This window comes from Silene latifolia, chromosome 11 (genome assembly GCF_048544455.1).
Source record: "Silene latifolia isolate original U9 population chromosome 11, ASM4854445v1, whole genome shotgun sequence".
Taxonomy (NCBI): Eukaryota; Viridiplantae; Streptophyta; class Magnoliopsida; order Caryophyllales; family Caryophyllaceae; genus Silene; species Silene latifolia.
Window position 1 is genome coordinate 22,324,862 of NC_133536.1, and position 12,724 is coordinate 22,337,585.

At 35.7% G+C, this 12,724-nt stretch overlaps 1 long non-coding RNA gene across 1 annotated transcript; it reads right to left on the minus strand.

The window, feature by feature from the left end:
* Nucleotides 1-10,546: 10,546 nt before the first annotated feature.
* On the minus strand, nucleotides 10,547-11,476 carry LOC141611373 (uncharacterized). Its single transcript, XR_012528606.1, has 2 exons — nucleotides 11,326-11,476; nucleotides 10,547-11,107 (listed from the first exon to the last, which is right to left on the minus strand). It is a non-coding gene; the product is annotated as an uncharacterized LOC141611373 (long non-coding RNA).
* Nucleotides 11,477-12,724: the final 1,248 nt, after the last annotated feature.

Sequence of the window (12,724 nt, forward strand, 5' to 3'; positions counted from 1 at the left end):
ATGTTTGATTATTTTTTTAACTAACCAAAAGACATGGCAATGGGGATATCGTAAAAACTCTTAATTAGTTGAACTCTATAAAATGGGCAACATCATGCAACAGGAAAATTCAGAGCTACATAACAAGGTAAGGAACCACGGTCAGTGATGTTATATACGTGCTATTTGATTAGAGAAGTAAATATTAGTTTTGAAAGTAAACACGCAATCCGATATACATTCATCTCTTTAACGCTTTCTTTTTTCCACTGATAACAAATTAAAGCAAAGAGCCAAAGAATTCAACCATAAGACGACAGTTAACGATTTTAAAGTAATACTACCTACCTCCTCCGTCCTAATCATTTGTTTACCTGGATTTATTTTTTTATAAGGATATTTTAATCTGTGAGACATATATAGGTCAATGTTGACTAAAGTTGTTGAGTTAGTTTAGAGTAACAAGTAGTTAGTTACACTATAAATAGAAAGCATTAGCAACTGTATTACTTACTTTTGATTAATAACAAATTATCTCTCTTACAATTACTTTCTCTCTATAACAACTTCCATACAAACTAACTTCCACTTTTCTTTTTCTGCTGTAGTTCTCCATTCGTTTCTGGTCTGACTTCTTCAATCTTTATCTTTTTTGATCAATTCTTTGTGCTCATTATGTGATATCTTCGTCTATTGTTCGTTTTTTGCATTTGTTCGTCTATTGATCAGGCCTCAATCGTCACCTTAATTAAGGTTTTCATTAAGACGGTCTTCTCATACAATGTGTTCTTTTCGTTTGAGTTTCATTTGTGTTTCTGACTCTATTTACGCATTTATAACTTGTGTTAATTTATGCTTTTCTTGTGTCTTGGCACACTTGCCTTGCTTGACGTGCATACTTATTATAATGATGATGATGTGGAGAAATGGGGGAAATTTGTTTTCTGAACTCAAACAGTCAAACCCAAATACTGAATTGTCAGAGTCACTAATTGAATCTGTTGAGTTCTTGGGAGAGGAAGCTCCTAAGTTTTTGGAGTGGGTACGAGATGCACCTGGAAAAATTTGTGCCATCTGTGATAATGTGTTGAGGGATGGTGATGAGATGGCTACCATAGTGAATTTTAAGATAAGGGGATTGGCTTGCACCAGCACAAATTATAATGGGGTAAGTAACCTTTTAGATTTATGTTAATATGTGGACTGATGAGATTAAAAAAGATAAGTGAAGCATGGAGGAAGGAAGTTTTTACTTAAATGGGGTTGAAACCCAAACTATTTAACAAAATAGGGCGGGTTTCAAAATATTTACCAAAAATGACGTCAAAATCATTAGTCGGGAGGGTAACATCGAAAATTTGATTGTTTTTGCCAAAATAATGTTATTCCCGCAAAAAATCGTAAATCATGTAACATTTTTGTATTAAATAGTATTAAAGGTAAATTTTGAAAGGAAAAAAAAAACTTAAAATGATTCAAAGTATTAATTATATCAACCTTTCAGTTTCGGTAGCACATCAAAAGAACTCTACAGGCTATCTCTTTGTCACGGCCACTTGCGTCACGGAAGGTATTTGCGTGGCCAAATGATTTAGCCACGGAAATTTAACACTTGCGCCACGAATTAATGATTGTTTTGTTGTGACGTGTTACATAAGCGAAATTGTTGTGTGGTAAAATCTTGGATTGACTACTTTAGTTGTTTTAATGTTGTAATGTTGTGAATTGAGATGGCGGAAGAGGAGTTTCCGGCGTGGGTATTGAAGTTTCCTGGAATGCTGGACATAAGCATGTTGAATTTTCATCTAGTAGGCAATTTGGTGGGAAGTGGTTTGATTTCAATGACAGTTAAACCGGGTGTGCAAAATATTGTTTGCGATTTCAACATAGATAATAAGATTGATCGAAAAGGTGTGAAATTATCACATGATTTTGGCATCCTGACTTTCACATACTTCTATGGTGTTGGCATAGTTTTTTTCCTGTAATTTATATGTTGGTTTATTCTATGTAGACGTATCATGTTTTCCACACCCCTTGCTTGATAAGGTGGATACTCTTTTGTGATTTTATGATCGAGTATGATGGCGCACAAGCTGACCCAGAGCAGATGATGATAGATTTAGAATGCCAACCTTCATCTGTTTTGTTTTGTGCCCTGCATGCCGAGGTACGGGTATGAAGGATGCAGAAAAAGAACATCAGCTTATCCAGGGTTTGTAATTTACTTATCCTTTTGTGGTTTTGAGTTTTCCGCTTTTACAAATCTTAATATTTTATTATGACAGATGGCCATTCTTAAAACAGAAGCCTTAGATGCATATACCAAATGGATGGAATCCGCAAATGAAGCTTCAAAAAAGGATGACAAAGTTGTTGGTCTTACTTTTTATGTTTTGCCTGAAGATCCCGCTGGGGAAAAGGAGATTATCAAGTCATTGCACATTTATCAGGCTGATGATGATTGCTAGTTATTCAAGGTAATTATCAAGCCGTTTTAAGTTTGCAAACTTTAAACAAACATCATGTTGTAACTACTATTTTTGTTATAACTGTTTGGATTGTGTATACTCTTAAATCATAGATCGTCATTATAGGCTGTTGAACTTTTGGATCATGTGAGTATTATTCCCGCATATGACAATGTCATCGACATATACCAAAACATGGATTGCAGCATAGGGTTGAAGAATGGAGAATAGGGAATGGTCATAAGGACATTGGGTGAAGCCATAATGTTTGAGAGCGGAAGCGAGTTTAGCGTACCAACATCGTGGGGCTTGACAGAGCCCATAAAGGGATTTTCGAAGGCGACACACTTTTCCATGTGCATGAGATAGAAAACCCGGCGGAGGTTTCATATAAACTTCTTCTTGAAGATCACCATGTAAGAACGCATTGTGAACGTCCATTTGATGGACATCCCAGTTCTTGGCTGCAACAATAGTTAAGAGAGTACGGACAGTAACCATCTTAATAATGGGAGCAAAGGTCTCTTGAAAATCAACAGTTAGAAATTCCGTAGCACCTCAACTTCATTAATAAACCTCCAAAGCTATTTAGTCTTGAGAACTTCACTCACACTCTAAAGCCACCATTGTGAATAACATAATCTATACATAGTTTTCTTCCGCCTCCCAAACAAATCAATACAACTTACAAAAACCTCTAATTTAATTATATTCGATACTTCTCCCTATGAATGACATCACTCTGGTGATCATGGAAAGCCTAACTAACAAAGACAAATTATCTTCTTGTTCTAAACATCTCTGGTTCCAATTGATGAACTCTTGTAGAGGACTTCATGAGCGCATAATCAAACCACATAGTAACATTTTATGAATCACTTTATCACTTAACTGTCTCAAGGTGATTTCCAAAGCTCATTGAGTTAATGACATTCAATTAGCCAGCTATCATTAGGTTGGAGGGGGAGTGGACCTCTTTACTAATAGACATCTGACATGAGGGTTAAGGAACTCATGAGTACAGACTACAGATCCAATCAAAAATTGGAACAGGTAAGTTTATGGTCGATGAGTGATGACCTTTACCACATATATGCTACAAAACATATTAATGTTGTGTGCATAAGCTTACCAAGACAAACTTCTGTGAGCCTTGCTTAGGTCTAAGGTTCAAAGAAAGTGAGTATGTCCCATGCTCCAAGCGCGGAGCCAAAATATTTCACGTCCTATCATCGTGAGTAGGTAAAATCGAAACATTTTGATGTCATTTGAAGGTTCACTATGCTTACCTAATCTTGCTTCTTGCATTTCAATCAAATGATGTTTGATTATTTTTTTAACTAACCAAAAGACATGGCAATGGGGATATCGTAAAAACTCTTAATTAGTTGAACTCTATAAAATGGGCAACATCATGCAACAGGAAAATTCAGAGCTACATAACAAGGTAAGGAACCACGGTCAGTGATGTTATATACGTGCTATTTGATTAGAGAAGTAAATATTAGTTTTGAAAGTAAACACGCAATCCGATATACATTCATCTCTTTAACGCTTTCTTTTTTCCACTGATAACAAATTAAAGCAAAGAGCCAAAGAATTCAACCATAAGACGACAGTTAACGATTTTAAAGTAATACTACCTACCTCCTCCGTCCTAATCATTTGTTTACCTGGATTTATTTTTTTATAAGGATATTTTAATCTGTGAAACATATATAGGTCAATGTTGACTAAAGTTGTTGAGTTAGTTAAGAGTAACAAGTAGTTAGTTACACTATAAATAGAAAGCATTAGCAACTGTATTACTTACTTTTGATTAATAACAAATTATCTCTCTTACAATTACTTTCTCTCTATAACAACTTCCATACAAGCTAACTTCCGCTTTTCTTTTTCTGCTGTAGTTCTCCATTCGTTTCTGGTCTGACTTCTTCAATCTTTATCTTTTTTGATCAATTCTTTGTGCTCATTATGTGATATCTTCGTCTATTGTTCGTTTTCTGCATTTGTTCGTCTATTGATCGGGCCTCAATCGTCACCTTAATTAAGGTTTTCATTGAGACGGTCTTCTCATACAATGTGTTCTTTTCGTTTGAGTTTCATTTGTGTTTCTGACTCTATTTACGCATTTATAACTTGTGTTAATTTATGCTTTTCTTGTGTCTTGGCACACTTGCCTTGCTTGACGTGCATACTTATTATAATGATGATGATGTGGAGAAATGGGGGAAATTTGTTTTCTGAACTCAAACAGTCAAACCCAAATACTGAATTGTCAGAGTCACTAATTGAATCTGTTGAGTTCTTGGGAGAGGAAGCTCCTAAGTTTTTGGAGTGGGTACGAGATGCACCTAGAAAAACTTGTGCCATTTGTGATAATGTGTTGAGGGATGGTGATGAGGTGACTACCATAGTGAATTTGAAGATAAGGAGATTGGCTTGCACCAGCACAAATAATAATGGGGTAATTAACATTTTAGATATATGTTAATATGTGGACTGATGAGATTAAAAAAAGATAAGTGAAGCATGTAGGAAGGAAGTTTTTGCTTAAATGGGGTTGAAACCCAAACTATTTAACAAAATAGGGCGGGTTTCAAAATATTTACCAAAAATGACGTCAAAATCATTAGTCAGGAGGGTAACATCCAAAATTTGAATGTTTTTGCCAAAATAATGTTATTCCCGCAAAAAATCGTAAATCATGTAACATTTTTGTATTAAATAGTATTAAAGGTAAATTTTGAAAGGAAAAAAAAAACTTAAAATGATTCAAAGTATTAATTATATCAACCTTTCAGTTTCGGTAGCACATCAAAAGAACTCTACAGGCTATCTCTTTGTCACGGCCACTTGCGTCACGGAAGGTATTTGCGTGGCCAAATGATTTAGCCACGGAAATTTAACACTTGCGCCACGAATTAATGATTGTTTTGTTGTGACGTGTTACATAAGCGAAATTGTTGTGTGGTAAAATCTTGGATTGACTACTTTAGTTGTTTTAATGTTGTAATGTTGTGAATAGAGATGGCGGAAGAGGAGTTTCCGGCGTGGGTATTGAAGTTTCCTGGAATGCTGGACATAAGCATGTTGAATTTTCATCTAGTAGGCAATTTGGTGGGAAGTGGTTTGATTTCAATGACAGTTAAACCGGGTGTGCAAAATATTGTTTGCGATTTCAACATAGATAATAAGATTGATCGAAAAGGTGTGAAATTATCACATGATTTTGGCATCCTGACTTTCACATACTTCTATGGTGTTGGCATAGTTTTTTCCTGTAATTTATATGTTGGTTTTTTCTATGTAGACGTATCATGTTTTCCACACCCTTTGCTTGATAAGGTGGATACTCTTTTGTGATTTTATGATCGAGTATGATGGCGCACAAGCTGACCCAGAGCAGATGATGATAGATTTAGAATGCCAACCTTCATCTGTTTTGTGCCCTGCATGCCGAGGTACGGGTATGAAGGATGCAGAAAAAGAACATCAGCTTATCCAGGGTTTGTAATTTACTTATCCTTTTGTGGTTTTGAGTTTTCCGCTTTTACAAATCTTAATATTTTATTATGACAGATGGTCATTCTTAAAACAGAAGCCTTAGATGCATATACCAAATGGATGGAATCCGCAAATGAAGCTTCAAAAAAGGATGACAAAGTTGTTGGTCTTACTTTTTCTGCTTTGCCTGAAGATCCCGCTGGAGAAAAGGAGATTATCAAGTCATTGCACATTTATCAGGCTGATGATGATTGCTAGTTATTCAAGGTAATTATCAAGCCGTTTTAAGTTTGCAAGCTTTAAACAAACATCATGTTGTAACTACTATTTTTGTTATAACTGTTTGCATTGTGTATACTCTTAAATCATAGATCGTCATTATAGGCTTTTGAACTTTTGGATCATGTGAGTATTATTCCCGCATATGACAATGTCATCGACATATACCAAAACATGGATTGCAGCATAGGGTTGAAGAATGGAGAATAGGGAATGGTCATAAGGATATTGGGTGAAGCCATAGTGTTTGAGAGCGGAAGCGAGTTTAGCGTACCAACATCGTGGGGCTTGACAGAGCCCATAAAGGGATTTTCGAAGGCGACACACTTTTCCATGTGCATGAGATAGAAAACCTGGCGGAGGTTTCATATAAACTTCTTCTTGAAGATCACCATGTAAGAACGCATTGTGAACGTCCATTTGATGGACATCCCAGTTCTTGGCTGCGGCAATAGTTAAGAGAGTACGGACAGTAACCATCTTAATAGTGGGAGCAAAGGTCTCTTGAAAATCAACAGCTAGAAATTCCGTAGCACCTCAACTTCATTAATAAACCTCCAAAGCTATTTAGTCTTGAGAACTTCACTCACACTCTAAAGCCACCATTGTGAATAACATAATCTATACATAGTTTCCTTCCGCCTCCCCAACAAATCAATACAACTTACAAAAACTTCTAATTTAATTATGTTCGATACTGCTCCCTATGAATGACATCACTCTGGTGATCATGGAAAGCCTAACTAACAAAGACAAATTATCTTCTTGTTTAAACATCTCTGGTTCCAATTGATGAACTCTTGTAGAGGACTTCATGAGCGCATAATCAAACCACATAGTAACATTTTATGAATCACTTTATCACATAACTGTCTCGAGGTGATTTCCAAAGCTCATGGAGTTAATGACATTCAATTAGCCAGCTATCATTAGGTTGGAGGGGGAGTGGACCTCTTTACTAATAGACATCTGACATGAGGGTTAAGGAACTCATGAGTACAGACTACCGATCCAATCAAAAATTGGAACAGGTAAGTTTATGGTCGATGAGTGATGACCTTTACCACATATATGCTACAAAACATATTAATGTTGTGTGCATAAGCTTACCAAGACAAACTTCTGTGAGCCTTGCTTAGGTCTAAGGTTCAAAGAAAGTGAGTATGTCCCATGCTCCAAGCGAGGAGCCAAAATATTTCACGTCATATCATCGTGAGTAGGTAAAATCGAAACATTTTGATGTCGTTTGAAGGTTCACTATGCTTACCTAATCTTACTTCTTGCATTTCAATCAAATGATGTTTGATTATTTTTTTAACTAACCAAAAGACATGGCAATGGGGATATCGTAAAAACTCTTAATTAGTTGAACTCTATAAAATGGGCAACATCATGCAACATGAAAATTCAGAGCTACATAACAAGGTAAGGAACCACGGTCAGTGATGTTATATACGTGCTATTGGATTAGAGAAGTAAATATTAGTTTTGAAAGTAAACACGCAATCCGATATACATTCATCTCTTTAACGCTTTCTTTTTTCCACTGATAACAAATTAAAGCAAAGAGCCAAAGAATTCAACCATAAAACGACAGTTAACGATTTTAAAGTAATACTACCTACCTCCTCCGTCCTAATCATTTGTTTACCTGGATTTTCTTTTTTTATAAGGATATTTTAATCTGTGAAACATATATAGGTCAATGTTGACTAAAGTTGTTGAGTTAGTTAAGAGTAACAAGTAGTTAGTTACACTATAAATAGAAAGCATTAGCAACTGTATTACTTACTTTTGATTAAAAACAAATTATCTCTCTTACAATTACTTTCTCTCTATAACAACTTCCATACAAGCTAACTTCCGCTTTTCTTTTTCTGCTGTAGTTCTCCATTCGTTTCTGGTCTGACTTCTTCAATCTTTATCTTTTTTGATCAATTCTTTGTGCTCATTCTGTGATATCTTCGTCTATTGTTCGTTTTCTGCATTTGTTCGTCTATTGATCCGGCCTCACTCGTCACCTCAATTAAGGTTTTCATTGAGACGGTCTTCTCATACAATGTGTTCTTTTCGTTTGAGTTTCATTTGTGTTTCCGACTCTATTTACCCATTTATAACTTGTGTTAATTTATGCTTTTCTTGTGTCTTGGCACACTTGCCTTCGTTGACGTGCATACTTATTATAATGATGATGATGTGGAGAAATGGGGGAAATTTGTTTTCTGAACTCAAACAGTCAAACCCAAATACTGAATTGTCAGAGTCACTAATTGAATCTGTTGAGTTCTTGGGAGAGGACGCTTCTAAGTTTTTGGAGTGGGTACGAGATGCACCTAGAAAAACTTGTGTCATTTGTGATAATGTGTTGAGGGATGGTGATGAGGTGGCTACCATAGTGAATTTGAAGATAAGGAGATTGGCTTGCACCAGCACAAATTATAATGGGGTAAGTAACATTTTAGATTTATGTTAATATGTGGACTGATGAGATTAAAAAAGATAAGTGAAGCATGGAGGAAGGAAGTTTTTTCTTAAAAGGGGTTGAAACCCAAACTATTTAACAAAATAGGGCGGGTTTCAAACTATTTACCAAAAATGACGTCAAAATCATTAGTCGGGAGGGTAACATCCAAAATTTGAATGTTTTTGCCAAAATAATGTTATTCCCGCAAAAAATCGTAAATCATGTAACATTCTTGTATTAAATAGTATTAAAGGTAAATTTTGAAAGGAAAAAAAAAAACTTAAAATGATTCAAAGTATTAATTATATCAACCTTTCAGTTTCGGTAGCACATCAAAAGAACTCTACAGGCTATCTCTTTGTCACGGCCACTTGCGTCACGGAAGGTATTTGCGTGGCCAAATGATTTAGCCACGGAAATTTAACACTTGCGCCACGAATTAATGATTGTTTTGTTGTGACGTGTTACATAAGCGAAATTGTTGTGTGGTAAAATCTTGGATTGACTACTTTAGTTGTTTTAATGTTGTAATGTTGTGAATTGAGATGGCGGAAGAGGAGTTTCCGGCGTGGATATTGAAGTTTCCTGGAATGCTGGACATAAGCATGTTGAATTTTCATCTAGTAGGCAATTTGGTGGGAAGTGGTTTGATTTCAATGACAGTTAAACCGGGTGTGCAAAATATTGTTTGCGATTTCAACATAGATAATAAGATTGATCGAAAAGGTGTGAAATTATCACATGATTTTGGCATCCTGACTTTCACATACTTATATGGTGTTGGCATAGTTTTTTCCTGTAATTTATATGTTCGTTTTTTCTATGTAGACGTATCATGTTTTCCACACCCCTTGCTTGATAAGGTGGATACTCTTTTGTGATTTTATGATCGAGTATGGTGGCGCACAAGCTGACCCAGAGCAGATGATGATAGATTTAGAATGCCAACCTTCATCTGTTTTGTTTTGTGCCCTGCATGCCGAGGTACGGGTATGAAGGATGCAGAAAAAGAACATCAGCTTATCCAGGATTTGTAATTTACTTATCCTTTTGTGGTTTTGAGTTTTCCGCTTTTACAAATCTTAATATTTTATTATGACAGATGGTCATTCTTAAAACAGAAGTCTTAGATGCATATACCAAATGGATGGAATCCGCAAATGAAGCTTCAAAAAAGGAAGAAAAAGTTGTTGGTCTTACCTCTTCTGCTTTGCCTGAATATCCCGCTGGGGAAAAGGAGATTATCAAGTCATTGCACATTTATCAGGCTGATGATGATTGCTAGTTATTCAAGGTAATTATCAAGCCGTTTTAAGTTTGCAAACTTTAAACAAACATCATGTTGTAACTACTATTTTTGTTATAACTGTTTGCATTGTGTATACTCTTAAATCATAGATCGTCATTATAGGCGACACTTGACATGAAAAAAGTCGAAGTGAACTTGAGTAAGCACAGATGCGTTGGAGTTTGATTTAAACTTTAGAATGCTTTGGATCCGGATTAAAACTTGGCTCGTGTTTGACACATGGTTCTAATACATTGGTTGTCTCCATAATGTCTTCCTTTTCGTCTTTTTTTTTCCTTTTGAAGATCCCCTTTCCCTTCAACAGATTATCTTTGCAATGGAACCATTTTGAGGTTTCACCAGCAGTTCTAAAATAGTGTAATGCAACTCTACATTGTCCATGCACTTGTCTCGTCTTATGTATGTTTTCTTGCAACAAGTCGAGATCTTCAGTACCATATTCAGCTATTATGGTGTTTCTTAACTGGTAAAACAAAATATTGAGAAAGTGTCCAAAAATAATAGGGTAATATTGAGAAAGTAAATAAAGAGTAAATTAAATGATGATCAGCCAGAGCAACATGGTATAACAAACTAAAAAATCGTCAATTAATTTTATGATCTCAACACATTGATGTACACAACGGTTCTCGACATAAGGTAAACAGATGAAAGAAAAATTGTGAAATTAATATTTGTCGAGATGAAGTTTCAGTAAAGAAATATTGAGCCGAGGCTGAAAAAGGACAAGTTATGCATTATGAATCCCATGCCCAAATTAGGATGTCTGAAAGCCGACTTACTCAAGCTTCTTCCCAAATCCCAACTTAAGGTCCAGACATCCAACAGTATTCCACTGACCTCCAGATACAGAGTATTTGATGCGTGTCATTCTGTACATCGATTTTCTCCTAAAGACCTTCGTAGAGCTGAGCATTGTCGAAGATTAATGGTGGTTTTGGCTTTGGCTTCTTATCATGGAATATGAACATCGATTGCTTTTATGTCGTCGCTACCTATCCAATATTTCCTTCCAACGAGCCTGGTAATGACTTTTGGACATCGTCTTGCACAATTTCCTCGGGATAACCCATATGGCAGGAACCATGAATATGAAAACTGATTATCATAGAGAGAAATAGACAGAGAGATTATTCCTATGAATTATCGTCAACGACTCCAAGTCTCTAACGGAAGCAAACGAAAATGGAAGATACTCCCCGCCCCAATCATTTGTTTACTTTTTTTTATTCATTGTGATAAAAAAAGGCAAAGAAATGATTGGACAAAGGGAGTATTGAATGATATCAAAAATGGAAGGCCGGTGAAACTCGTACCACAAACCAGTTTTCAGCAACTTCCTCTTGACCATCTTTGGTAATCAATTGCTTGAATAACCCATACATGTGCCTAAGCCATAGCCCTGTGCTGCTATTTAGTGAAAAGATATGTGGAGCATGATAAATATTTGTATTCTTCCATTGTAATGTAGTAATGTAGTACTCCCTCTCATCTACACCAAAGATTACATTGACTTTATCACACTTGTCGAGGCGCGTTTTGCAACGTGAATATCTTTAGTTACACATTATTAAAAATTATAAAAAATTGATATTCTTATACTCCCTCCGTCCCGGTCAATTGTTATCTATTTCCATTTTTAGGTGTATCACTCATTTGTCATCTATTTCCACTTTTGGTAAGTTTTACACAAGTGGACAAGTGGGTGTGTGATGTGAGCAATTGTAGTTGTGAGAGAACACCTTAGTTTATTACTCCCTCCCAGTCACTATAATGTTCTCTCTTTCCCAAAACGGATTATTCAACTAATGTTCCCCTTTCTATTTTTAGAAAGTTTTACTCTTATTTTATTCATTCCTCTCTCCTATCACCAAACCCCACACAACTCTTTTACTCCTATTTTATTACTTTCCTTTATGTTTTGGCCCCACAATTCTTTATTTAACTACTAATAATTCATCCCTCTCTCCTATCACTAACCCCACACAACTCTTTTACTCCTATTTTAATACTTTTCCTAAAGTATTGTGCCAAAACAAAATGGGAAGATTATGATGAATGTGAGGGAGTATTATTTTTCTTTACCTTTTCTCATTTCCTTGGTCTTTGTGCCGAAATGAATTGATAAGAAATGACCGAGACGGAGGGAGTAGCATTCATTACGATAAATCCAACAAGATCTCACATGACCATATTTTCTCTTATATATTACAAATTATACAAAATATTCTCTACAGTCATGAATAGTGCCAAAAAGTCCATGTAAACTTTGGTCTGGATGGGAGGGAGTATCAAACATTCAATAGGTCAATAGATAAACCAAGGAACGCGAAAAACCTGTAGAAATTCCATAGGTAGATTATATGCTTGCTTGGCATTTGTTTTCTCGTGAATTCGTAATGATCATATCTAGCATTCCGTTGATAATTTGAAAGTAGGAAACTTCATAGATAATAATGATTCTTATTACATAGTGATCCAGACGTAATGAGATAAGAAAGAAAGTCGGGAAATTACTACTAGTACTAGTACTACTAAATCATTATGATCACCAACTTGCTAGAATCCTAGTCCTTGTTATTAGTGATCATCCGCTCCAAGTCTTAGAAAGGCCTCCCCAAGTGCTGAAATTTCGTCTGATTTTGGCTTCTTGATGCTGGCATTTCTTGATATGGTGTCAGTACTACCAGAGTTATCTTTATTCGCATTCTCCGT